The sequence below is a fragment of the Salvelinus fontinalis genome, chromosome 28 (genome assembly GCF_029448725.1).
Source record: "Salvelinus fontinalis isolate EN_2023a chromosome 28, ASM2944872v1, whole genome shotgun sequence".
In the NCBI taxonomy this organism is placed as follows: domain Eukaryota; kingdom Metazoa; phylum Chordata; class Actinopteri; order Salmoniformes; family Salmonidae; genus Salvelinus; species Salvelinus fontinalis.
Genome location: NC_074692.1, coordinates 36145685 through 36159114, shown reverse-complemented (window position 1 = coordinate 36159114; position 13430 = coordinate 36145685). Strand labels below are relative to the sequence as shown.

General features: G+C 42.6%; 1 protein-coding gene across 1 annotated transcript in view; it reads right to left on the bottom strand.

Moving 5' to 3' along the window:
* Positions 1-9555, bottom strand: part of LOC129826652 (titin-like) — a 59249-nt gene extending 49694 nt beyond the window's left edge. Inside the window, exon 1 of the mRNA XM_055887612.1 lies at positions 9408-9555. The gene's annotated coding sequence lies outside the window, so the exon portion shown is untranslated. The remainder of the gene's footprint in view (positions 1-9407) is intronic.
* Between the last annotated feature and the right edge of the window lie 3875 nt (positions 9556-13430).

Sequence of the window (13430 nt, the reverse complement as noted above, 5' to 3'; positions counted from 1 at the left end):
ATTTCAGCTTCTATTTCTTTCATCACATTCCCAGTGGGTCAGAAGTTTACAAACCCTCAATTAGTATTTGGTCGCATTGCCTTAAATTATTTAACTTGGGTCAAACGTTTCAGGTAGCCTTCCACAAGCTTCCCACAATAAGTTGGGTGAATTTTGGCCCATTCCTCCTGACAGAGTTGGTATAACTGAGTCAAGTTTGTAGGCCTCCTTGCGCACACATGCATTTTCAGTTCTGCCCACAAATTTTCTATAGGATTGAGGTCAGGGCTTTGTGATGGCCACTCCAATACCTTGACTTTGTTGTCCTGAAGCCATTTTGCCACAACATTGGAAGTATGCTTGAGGTCATTGTCCATTCAGAAGACCCATTTGAGACCAAGCTTGAACTTCCTGACTGATGTCTTGAGATGTTGCTTCAATATATCCACATAATTTTCCTATCCTCATGATGTCATCTATTTGTGAAGTGCACCAGTCCCTCCTGCAGCAAAGTACCCCCACAACATGATGCTGCCATCCCCGTGTTCTTCGGCTTGCAAGCCTCCCCATTTTTCCTCCAAACTCAATGATGGTCATTATGGCCAAACAGTTCTGTTTTTGTTTCATCAGACCAGAGGACATTTCTCCAAAAAGTATGATCTTTGTCCCCATGTGCAGTTGCAAACCGTAGTCTGGCTTTTTTATGGCGGTTTTGGAGCAGTGGCTTCTTCCTTGCTGAGCTCCCTTTCAGGTTGTCGATATAGGACTCGTTTTACTGTGGATTTAGATACTTTTTTTTTTTTTTAGATACTTAGCTAGTAGTCAGCTAGTCACCACTAGCGGTCATCAGCTACCTCTAGCACGGAAACTTTCGCCAGTCTGCACAATACTCTAAACCAGAGCAAATCAGACTTATTTTTCTCCATATCTCCGGATTCCTACCGCAAGCTCTGAACCTTTTTATTTTTCTTCACCTGGATCATCGCAGCTAACTAGCTGCTATCCGAGTGGCTACTCCTGGCTAACGTCCCGGTCTCGAAGCAAGAATCAATTAGCTTGGAGCTAGCCTTGCCAGGCCCATCTCCCAGCTAGCCAATAGAGGACGATCAGCCACTCCCTGGGCTACAATACCTCTTTTGCCAACCGGCCCCGACCCATGACGACTGGACCACCGACGTGATCTGCCTGAGGGGTTTTCTCAACTGGCTCCGCCGTTGCGTCATCCCCCTGAATGCCCATCTGTTAGCCTGTTCACCGCGGCCTGCTAGCTGTCCAGAGCCCATCGGACAATTTCTTTGGCCACCATACCTATTTTGCCAATTGGCCTGGTTTACCACACGGAGCCCTGCTGATCCGTCTGCCGACGTAATAGCACGAGGGGGTCCCAACAGACTTTCGTCCGTCGCAACGTCCCTTCAAGGCCCTTTCTGCTAGCTTACTAGCCCCGGCCCGCTAACTGCCTGAAGTCACTCACTGGACTCCTATGATTCACTCGGCTACGCATGCCTCTCGCTAATGTCAATATGCCTTGTCCATTGCTGTTTTGGTTAGTAATTATTGCCTTATTTCACTGTAGAGCCTCTAGCTCTGCTCAATATGCTTTATCTAACACTTTGATTCCACCTACCACACATGCGATGACATGAAATTATGTTTCTAGAGACAATATCTCTTTCATCGTCACTCTATGCACAGGTTCACCCCCACTGTATTCGCATCCTACCATACCTTTGTCTGTACATTATGCCTTTAAATCTACTCTACCGTGCCAAGAAACCTGCTTCTTTTACTCTCTGTTCTGAATGTACTAGGCGACCAGTTCTTTTAGCCTTTAGCCATACCCTTTTCCTACTCCTCCTCTGTTCCTGTGGTGATGTGGAGGTTAATCCAGGTCTTGCAGTGCCTAGCTCCACTCCCATTCCCCAAGCGCTATCATTTGTTGACTTCTGTAACTGAAAAAGCCTTGGTTTCATGCATGTTAACATTAGAAGCCTCCTCCCTACGTTTGTTTTATTCACTGCCCTAGCACACTCTGCCAACCCGGATGTCCTAGCCGTGTCTGAATCCTGGCTCAGGAAGACCACCAAAAAGCCTAAAATTTCCATCCCTAACTATAAAATTTTCCGACAAGATAGAACTGCCAAAGGGGGCGGTGTTGGAATCTACTGCAGAGATAGCCTGCAGAGGTCTGTCTTACTATCCAGGTCTTTACCCAAACAATTTGAGCTTCTACTTTCAAAAATCCACCTTTCCAGAAACAAGTCTCTCACTGTTGCCGCCTGCTATAGACCACCCTCTGCCCCCAGCTGTGCCATGGACACCATATGTGAACTGATTACCCCCCATCTATCTTCAGAGCTCGTGCTGCTATGTGACCTAAACTGGGACATGCTTAACACCCCGGCCATCCTACAATCAAAGCTTGATGCCCTCAATCTCCCACAAATTATCAATGAAGCCACCAGGAAGAACCCCAAATCCGTAAACACGGGCACCCTCATAGATATCATCCTAACCAACTTGCCCTCCAAATACACCTCTGCTGTTTTCAACCAAGATCTCAGCGATCACTGCCTCATTGCCTGCATCCGTAATGGGTCCGCGGTCAAACGACCACCCCTCATCACTGTCAAACGCTCCCTAAAACCCGAGCAGGCCTTTCTAATCAACCTGGCCATGGTATCCCGGAAGGATATGGACCTCATCCCATCAGTAGAAGATGCCTGGTATTTCTTTAAAAGTGCCTTCCTCACCATCTTAAATAAGCATGCCCCTTTCAAAAAATGTAGAACCAGAAATAGATATAGCCCTTGGTTCTCTCCAGACCTGACTGCCCTTGACCAGCACAAAAACATCCTGTGGCGTTCTGCATTAGCATCAAATAACCCCTGTGATATGCAACTTTTCAGGGAAGTTAGGAACAGGCAGATAGGAAAACTAAGGCTAGCTTTTTCAAGCAGAAATTTGCATCCTGTATCACAAACGCAAAACAGTTCTGGGACACTGTAAAATCCATGGAGAATAAGAGCACCTCCTCCCAGCTGCGCACTGCATTGAGGCTAGGAAACACTGTCAGCACAGATAAATCCACTATAATTGAGAATTTCAATAAGCATTTTTCTAAGGCTGGCCATGCTTTCCACCTGGCTACCCCTACCCTGGTCAACAGCCCTGCACTCCCCACAGGAACTCGCCCAAGCCTCCCCCATTTCTCCTTCACCCAAATCCAGATAGCTGATGTTCTGAATGAGCTGCAAAATCTGGACCCCTACAAATCAGCCAGGCTAGACAACCTGGACCCTCTCTAAAATTTTGTCAGACAAGTCTCTTTGGCAGCAGGTATATCTCACTGGTCACCTCCAAAGCCAATTCCTCCTTTGGCCGCCTTTCCTTTCAGTTCTCTGCTGCCAATGACTGGAACGAGCTGCAAAAATCACTGAAGCTGGAGACTCATATCTCCCTCACTAGCTTTAAGCCCCAGCTGTCAGAGCAGCTCACATATCACTGTACCTGTACATAGCCCATCTGTAAACAGCCCATCCAACTACCTCATCCCCATACTGTATTTATCTTGCTCCTTTGCACCCCAGTATCTCTACTTGCACATTCATCTTCTACACATCTACCATTCCAGTGTTTAATTGCTATATTGTAATTTACGTCACCACCATGGCCTATTTATTGCCTTAACTCCCTTATCTTACCTCATTTGCACTCACTGTAAATATACTTTTTTCTACTGTATGTTTTGAATATTCCATGTGTACCTCTGTGTTGTTGTATGTGTCGAACTGCTATGCTTTATCTTGACCAGGTCACAGTTGTAAATGAGAGCTTGTTCTCAACTAGCTTACCTGGTTAAATAAAGGTGAAAAAAAAACATTAAAATAAACTTTTGTGACTGTTTCCTCCAGCATCTTCACAAGGTCCTTTGCTGTTGTTCTGGAATTGATTTACACTTTTCGCAACAAAGTACATTAATCTCTAGGAGACACTCCTTCCTGAGTGGTATGACGGCTGCGTGGTACCATGATGTTTATACTTGCGTACTATTGTTTGTACAGATGAACATGGTACCTTCAGGCGTTTGGAAATTCCAAGGATAAACCAGACTTGTGGAGGTCTACAATTTTTTTCTGAGGTCTTGGCTGATTTCTTTTGATTTTCCCATGATGTCAAGCAAAGAGGCACTGAGTTTGAAGGTAGGCCGTGAAATACATCCACAGGTACACCTCCAATTGACTCAAATTATGTCAATTAGCCTATCAGAAGCTCCTAAGCCATGTCATTTTCTGGAATTTTCCAAGGCACAGTCAACGTAGTGTACGTAAACTTCTGACCCACCAGAATTGTGATAAAGTGAATGATAAGTGAAATAATCTGTCTGTAAACAATTGTTGGAAAAATGACTTGTGTCATGCACAAAGTAGATGTCCTAACCGACTTGCGAAAACTACAGTTTGTTAACAAGACATTTGTATAGTGGTTGAAAAACGAGTTTTAATGACTCCAACCTAAGTGTATGTAAATTTCCGACTTCAACTGTATATACTAGTGACTAGGCGGTGTCAGAGGAAAGCAAAAAACATTGTCAAAGAACCCAGTCACCTAAGTCCTAGACTGTTTTCTCTGCTACCGCAGGACATTACATTGACACTCCCCTCCCACCATTTGTTTTTTACACTGCTGCTATGCTGTTTATTATCTATGCATAGTCACTTCACCCCTACCTACATCTATAAATTACCTCGACTAACCTGTACCCCCGCACACTGACCCCCTGTATACTGCCTTGTTATTGTTATTTTATTGTGTTACTTTTTACTTTAGTTTACTTGGTAAATATTTATTGAACTGCACTGTCGGCGCATGTGACAACGTTTGATTTGAACTTCCATTCTCTCAGGCCAAGGGTACAATGTATTAATTTATGGTTGGATCAGAATCACTGTTATGATTATTGGCCATTACAGAGAATTAAGTCTAACCACAAGTCCATCTATCTCCATCCATGGCTAATTTTGGAACGATTTTACCTAGCTAACTAGCCACAACGAGATGCAAAAATTCTAGTTCTCTGTCATTGACTTTTGCCTTCTGATGTGATTGGTCTGAAGCCAAATCCAAACTGACTTCCCTTGACACTTTTTTGGTGTGCCAGGACCATTCACAGCTGAGCTCTCTCAGTTTAGCTCAATGCTAATTGGCTATTATTTTATTTTTACTCACCTCATCCACCACCAATGTGCAGCACCCACTTGTACACAACTTGACTCATCACAATGCTACTTGTGTCTGGGTTGTCAAGAACAAGTTGAAGCTATATGTTTGTGCTACTTCCTCCACAACCAAGAGAACAGACTCAGAATGCAGTGTGTAGGTATCTATGTTGTGTCACTGCCTCACAAACATCCGTGTAACATCACATATGAACGGAGAAAACAGGGCTGTAACAGGTCATTATATAGAGTCGAGTGTATAGAGCTCCAGCTGTGTGTGTGTTTTCATTTGAACTGAATGGTGACAGGCTCAAATCCCTTATTTCTGTCTGTCAGTCTGTCTCATCCACCACCATCACGGTTTCTGCTGGCACACCCTGTAATGTCAGAGGCCATTAACAGCCAAGCATAAAGTCTGTGTTGTGTGTGTTTGAGAGAGAAAGAAAGCATGGCAGCGAGGCAGACCAACATGTCTGTAAGTGAGAGAAAGCCAAAGTAAATGTGGGCCCGATTCAGACTTTACGCCTTTCTTACGCACCTCTCAGTAGTTGGTGTTCAGACTTACCTTATGAAGGTGCGTAACAGGCTTCGCAGGCGTGGTTCCTTGGAAACGCTGAATAAATAAATTCCAATAAATTCAACCGCTTAAAAACTTCCTACTTGCTGGTCAACAGATTTTCTTGTGGAGTTTTCATTCAATATGGTTTTCAGTATATTTATCTTAAGCCATCCATTTAGATACGGTTTACCTTTAATTAGAATTTTCTCTACAGACTCAATAGAATATATGGAGAGAACAGGTTGAGAATATTATGGACCAATGAAAGAAAGCCATCTCAATATATGCATATTAGTCTCTGTTTCAGCACCAACTGGTAGATTTAAAAAAATACTCTGATCTTGTAGATTATTTAGGGTTATGAAAGTATTTATGAGTCATAAACAACTGGTTTGGAGAGCTTTTACACACAACAACAACAACAAAACGATGGTTTGATTAATTCTGAACATTTCCACATTCAGTTCATTAATCCATGACAATGTTGGAAGATTAGTGTACATAGAATTATAATAGGGAGAATAGTGTACAGCAGTAGGCTATACCCTCATCTATTTCCTGTACTAACCATTGAAATGTGTGACAACACAGCCAACTATTGCACCATGTGTTGGGTTCAAACTGTTATGGCTTGGTATGCGCTCCATAACCATTTAATGAGCCTACATGTCTTTTTACTAATGATCCTCAGCAACAACCACATGACACACTATGCTCATGCTTAAGCTCAAGGTCAAAATATGCATAGAAAGAAAAGAGCATAAAAAGGGAATTACGTTCCATTTAAGAGAGCTTAACTCGGGTCGGAATCAGGCCCTATGTGTGTAACTCCATTGAAACCCAGATGTACTCCACTCCTCTCTCCCTACACACCCCCAGGACAGGGTGTTAGTAGTGAATACTGTACTCCATTCCTCTCTCTCTCTCTCTCTGTCTGTCTGTCTCTCTCTACACAACCCCAGGACAGGGTGTTAGTAGTGAATACTGTACTCCATTCCTCTCTCTCTCTCTCTCTCTCTCTCTACACACCCCCAGGACAGGGTGTTTTTAGTGAATACTAGAGTGATCTATCCTCCTTCCTTTATAAAAGACAGCCGCTTTCTACTGGAGCCTGATAGGCCACAACAACCAGGAGGATTCAGGCTGGTGATTAACTATTTCCTCAAGCTGAGAAGATCATTTTGATTCTCTGTGAACGGGAGTGGAGAGTGTTTTAATGTAGAGATCATCTATTTTGGGTCTAGTCATTCTTTCTCTTTTGTCTTATATTCATTGTGTTTGACCATAATCTGTCTTTCCCCGGACCACTGTATACGTCACGTTTATGAGGTTACAGCACAGGCGGCTGGTGTCACCTTAATTGGGGAGGATGTGCTCATAATAATGGCTGGAATGGAATAAATAGAATAGAAATAAAAATAAACTAACAATCATGACTCTTTTTGAGTTTTCAGTTCATTGTTCGTCGGTTGGGGGTCCTGCACGCTCTGGGCATTACTGACTCTAATGAACAAAATTTGTTGAAAGATTTTACTCTTTTGACTGAATGAGTCGAATAGATCAGAGTCAGTAAAAAGAGCCGAACTTCCCATCACTAAAACCCAAATAAAATATTAAGTAAATTTAGGAGAGAAAGTGATATCTTGAAGACAACATCACTAAAGTACCTAATAGTTGTGCGACAGGCTCTATATATAGAAGTTGGCAACTGTTTGCATGTACCGATTGACAGCTATGTGCAGGATGTAGATAAAGGAGTAGTTCACTATTTTACAAGATAAATGTTAGATGGTTCCTCACCCTGAACATAGTCAATGGGCCAGGAGAAACTGTAATCCATGGTTCGGTTTTCTTTAAACAGCCACAACAAACATCAGCTAATTATAACCACCGCTAGCTAAAAATCAATGATAGTGATAGGGGCATGTGAACATGTTTTTACTAAATGATCAAATCACTTTTAAGTAACATCAAACCAAATATGGAGTTGTTTTGAAGTGATTTTGCCCCCCTTCACATCCATAGATGTTTAGCTAGGGGTGGCTAAAGTTAGCTACATTTGTAGTGGCTGTTAAAAAAAGAAATTTAAAAAAGAATACTGGATTACAATTTCTCATGTCCCATAGACTACTTTTATGGTGAGGAAACATCTAACATCATGTTGAAAATAGTGAACTACCCCTTTAGCCATTGCCATTGCATAGGGTACAAACAGGGTGGAGGGGGGCTTTGCAAATGCAAGTTCAATGTAACAAGTACAGTGAAATGCAGATAACATTTGAAATACCCTCTTTGTCCCCTACTTCACATAACATTTCACATTTATTGTGCATTTTGGGACCAAAACACGTTTTAAATCACAATAAAAATGAAATGCTTCTTCAAAATAGGCTACACATTTGAACTGCCGTCGAGCTAAATCCAAAAGTAACCAAGTCAACATTAAAATCAAACCAAAGAGTATGCCTAGAATGTAACAAAATGTATCCAACGCAACAAAAAAGCAGAACTGCATAAAATGCTGACTGCGCAGTTATCACGCACACGTTTGCATAGGTGGCGCGCTGAAATATTTCAATCCTGTTCTTTCACGATATGAAGGCAAAACATGTGCAGTGATTATGCACACCTTTCTCAATATACCAGCATTACTAAGCTATCCCTCACGTTTGGAACAAAGAGTTCAATAACACAGATTGGGGAAACCAAGAGAGAGTGAGAAGAAAGAAAGGGGGGTTATTCTTTGCGAACACAAAGAGTGGGTGTGTACTCTACTCTGCCTTGTAGCCATGCTGTAAGACTAGAATCCAAGGATTGCAACCACGAGCCACCAAAACACACACACACACAGACATACATACTACTCAAAAAAATAAGTTATGAAATAATTATCAAAATAAAGCCACGCAAAGACCGTTGCGAGGCAAGTGGTCGGTCTACTTCGTTCGAACCTGTCAACCAGCTGATCACACAGAAATCAAGTAGTGCAAGTTGAAAGGCTTGATGGATTTACTGTATTCCCCACGACAATACATTCGATCTTTAAACCAATCCACAAGGAAAACACTGGTCTACTGCCCCTTTTAATAAACCAATACATTGGCAGAATATAGGCTTTATCTAAACATAACAATCTACGAATTTGCATTTACCCTACAGAACCGACTTGGCGGGAGAGCGACATGCATTTTACCTTTGCTAGACCTGGGTTTCGAAATTACCGTCGTTTTCTATAGCATTAACTCTATTACCTAAATACCCTCCGTTCCGCATCCGTTACATAATGTATTCTGCAACATACTTCCCATGGATTCGGGATGAAATCACGGTCTGACGGACATTTAACAAAGTCCACGTCCTGAGCTTGGAACATTTTGTTCTCGACCTATTGAGGTCATATATTCTCTCTGCAAATTGAGTAAAAAGCTTTGATCTAAGATAAATTCAGCTGTTTATACAACGTAGTAGGGGCTCCGTTTGTTTTGAAAAAGCTTTCTGGAGTGACGGTTCAAACAATCCCTAATCCAACCAGTGCGTCCGAGATGCTGATCAAACTTGCTCAATAAACGCACAATAAAAATACCGAATTATTCACCCATACTAAACGAGTGCGGCGCGTAAAAGAGCCGTAAAATAACAATATAACTCACGTTCGTTCTGTTGAAGAATGTTTTCTCCGCGAATAAGTATTTGATTTATTTAAATTCCGTACGTAAACATCAGTGATGGTATTATTATGTGTTGGGCCTACGTAAGTCTGTGCTTGCTTTAGCGCATGCTCGCCTCACATTGCCCGGTGCAGTTACCCATAATTGCGTGCCCAAGCGGCCAACTGGAGATGAGTGCGCACGCACAATCTCGTTACATAATCGACTTTGCCTGCAGTCAAAATACATTTTAAAACATTTAAATGACCCCAAAAGACAAGACTGTGTATCTTCTGTTAGATGAATTATCAGACTAATAGCCTATTGAATTAGAAAATATTGAAATAAAAATACTTATATAGGCTGTTAATGACACAACATATAAACTATTCCGCGAAATATTTTGTAAATTGATACATTGTTAAACCTCTCTAGCCAATCAGCATCGCCTATTACTGGGGGATAGCCTGCGTCTTTGGTCGGGGTAATGTCTGATGTGTCAAAATAAGGATTTCTGATCATGTCATTACAATGTAATTAAAATTTGAATGAATTCAGTCATCTCTTCAATGAAGGTATTTAAAAAAAAGAAGAAAAAAAAGGTTAAGATAGCTGAAAAAATAATCAAATAAAAGCGTACATAGCAAGACATTTGAGTGACCTGAGTCTGAAGTTTCCTGAAAAGGGAAACAGAGGAGAGACAACAAATGACAGGAAGAATTGATCAACACATGTTTGTATGTCAGATTTTATTGATGGGTTTTCTCTAAACCAGTTAAACAGTGCAGGGCGGCAGGTAGCTAGCTAGTGGTTAAGAGCGTTGGGCCAGTAACCCGAAACGTCGCTGGTTCGAAGCGCTTGTAATCGCTCTGGATTAGAGCGTCTGCTAAATTACTCAAATGTTAACGAATGCAAATATAACTTCCTCTCAACACACATGTATTCTATTTAAATGGAATTGATCAAACTTCTCATTCTGTTTGAGAATATTTCAATGTCATTATTCCTCCATCACCAAACTTTACAGTTGGCACTATGCATTGGGGCAGGTAGCGTTCTCCTGGTATCCGCCAAACCCAGATTTGTCCATCAGACTGCCAGATGGTGAAACGTAAATCATCACTCCAGAGATTTCAGGGAGCTCTCGACAAACAGTTCTTGTGCTGACGTTGCTCCCAGAGGCAGTTTGGAACTCGTTAGTGAGTGTTGCAACCGAGGTCAGACGAGTTTTACGCTCTATGCGCTCCAGCACTCGACGGCCCCGTTCTGTGAGCTTGTGTGGCCTACCATTTCGAGGCTGAGCCGTTGTTGCTCCTAGACGTTTCCACTTCACAAGAACAGCACTTACTGTTGACCGGGGAATCTCTAGCAGGGCAGAAATTGGATGTACTGACTTGTCGAAAAGGTGGAATCCTATGATGGTGCCACGTTGAAAGTCATTGAGCTCTTCAGTAAGGCCATTCTACTGCCAATGTTTGTCTACGGAGATTGCATGGCTGTGTGCTCGATTTTCTATACCTGTCAGCAACGGGTGTGGCTGAAATAGCTGAATCCACTTATTTTAAGGGGTGTCCACATACTGCTGTATATATAGTGTATCACATGACTACAACAGTATGTAATTGGTATACAAAGAACCATTGCATACCACTACAACATAAACTAATACATTTGAGGGGTGAGGGTTGCGGGGGAAATTTTATTAAATTTATTTATTTTACCGTTATTTTACCAGGTAAGTTGACTGAGAACACGTTCTCATTTGCAGCAACGACCTGGGGAATAGTTACAGGGGAGAGGAGGGGGATGAATGAGCCAATTGTAAACTGGGGATTATTAGGTGACCATGATGGTTTGAGGGCCAGATTGGGAATTTAGCCAGGACACCGGGGTTAACACCTCTACTCTTACGATAAGTGCCATGGGATCTTTAATGACCTCAGAGAGTCAGGACACCCGTTTAACGTCCCATCCGAAAGACGGCACCCTATACAGGACAGTGTCCCCAATCACTGCCCTGGGGCATTGGGATATTTTTTTAGACCAGAGGAAAGAGTGCCTCCTACTGGCCCTCCAACACCACTTCCAGCAGCATCTGGTCTCCCATCCAGGGACTGACCAGGACCAACCCTGCTTAGCTTCAGAAGCAAGCCAGCAGTGGTATGCAGGGTGGAATGCTGCTGGCAATGGAACTCCTCTCAAATTCATGGACAGCTCTCCAGATACAAGACTGTAAAGAATTTAAATAACCATTGAACAGATTCCCAAGTTCCAGACTGTAGCTTTAATAATTTGTAACTGTCTGTTAGTTTTTCTCTGTTTGATCCCGTAGACTGTATAAAAAAAGGTTACCACAAGATGGCAGCACTGGCATGTAGCTGGCCCGTTTCAAATACAAGTTATTGGGTTGGAGGTGAAGAACGGCCAACAGTGCAGCCGCCTCTCTGCCAACAGATGGTGATGTCGACCCAGCAGCTGAAGGGCTACAGAACGTTAACTCAGCACTGTCTGTCTCAGCTCGAGTCTCAGTACGTTGTCTGCCTTCACCTCTTCCCCACAAAGGAAACATATTCAGTGAACTTAAACTTTGAAAATCACATGTATCTGGTGTCTCATTACTTAAAACTTTAGGGTTGTGTGTGTGTGTGTGTGTGTGTGTGTGTGTGTGTGTGTGTGTGTGTGTGTGTGTGTGTGTGTGTGTGTGTGTGTGTGTGGAGACACAGACACATAGCACAACATTCAATGGCATTCTGAAGAACCTTTTCTAATTCCTGGATTAAATTACCTGCATTTCATGGAATAACATTTGGGGACAAATACCTTTATGCCACAGTTACCAAAATGTAGTTGACTAGGGCATAGCATAACATTTAATTTGTGAAATACAAATAACTGAGAATAAGTTGAGAGTGGATCCAACCACCTCATGTTGGTACAGTAGACCATAGCAACATCATGTCCATAGCAACATCATTAGACCTGTCTATAGCATCATTAGACCTGTCTATAACATCATTAGACCTGTCCATAGCAAAATCATTAGACCTGTCTATAACAACATCATTAGACCTGTCCATAGCAACATCATTAGACCTGTCTATAACATCATTAGACCTGTCTATCTATAACATCATTAGACCTGTCCACAACAACAGCGGAGAGGGATTATCTAATACACCACCAGAGGGAGTTGGGTTGAGGGGTCATTTCTGGTCACATATGGTTGTCATCATGTCATCAATGCTGAATATACTGTCAGGTTGCTGGGGGTGGTTTGTGTGTGTGTGTGTGGTGCTGCTGAATGAGGCTGGAGGGGTAACTGGAGCTTCGCCTACCTCATGACACCCACACCACATCCTATGTGGCATATGGTATTCCCCTGTCAGGCTACTGTCTGTTAGGCTACTGTCTGTTACGCTACTGTCTGTCAGGCTACTGTCTGTTAGGCTACTGTCTGTCAGGCTACTGTCTGTTAGGCTACTGCCTGTTAGGCTACTGCCTGTTAGGCTACTGTCTACTGTCTGTTAAGCTACTGCCGGTGCTCACGCCTCTCAACTCACACCACCAGAGACATACAAATAAAGACAAAAAGACATAAAGACATAAAGACATAAAGACAAAGACAAAGACAAAGACAGAGACAGACAGACAGACAGACAGACAGACAGACACTGCTTTTGAATGGATCCCCCACATGAACATACCTAATTGGGTAATGGGAGAGTGATAGATAGAGAAAGAAAGAAAGAAAGACAGAGACAGAGAGAGAGAAAGAGAGACAGAGACAGAGACAGAGAGAGACAGAGACAGAGACAGAGAGAGAGACAGAGAGACAGAACCAGAGAGAGAGAAACAGAGAGAGAGACAGAAACAGAGAGAGAGACAGAGAGAGAGACAGAGAGAGAGACAGAGACAGAGACAGAGAGACAGAGAGTGTGCGTGTGTGGGGGCAGGACACACAAGACTTACAATCAATTATTAAACTGAAACCCTGCCAGCCTGTTGAATAAATGAATAAAGTAAGTC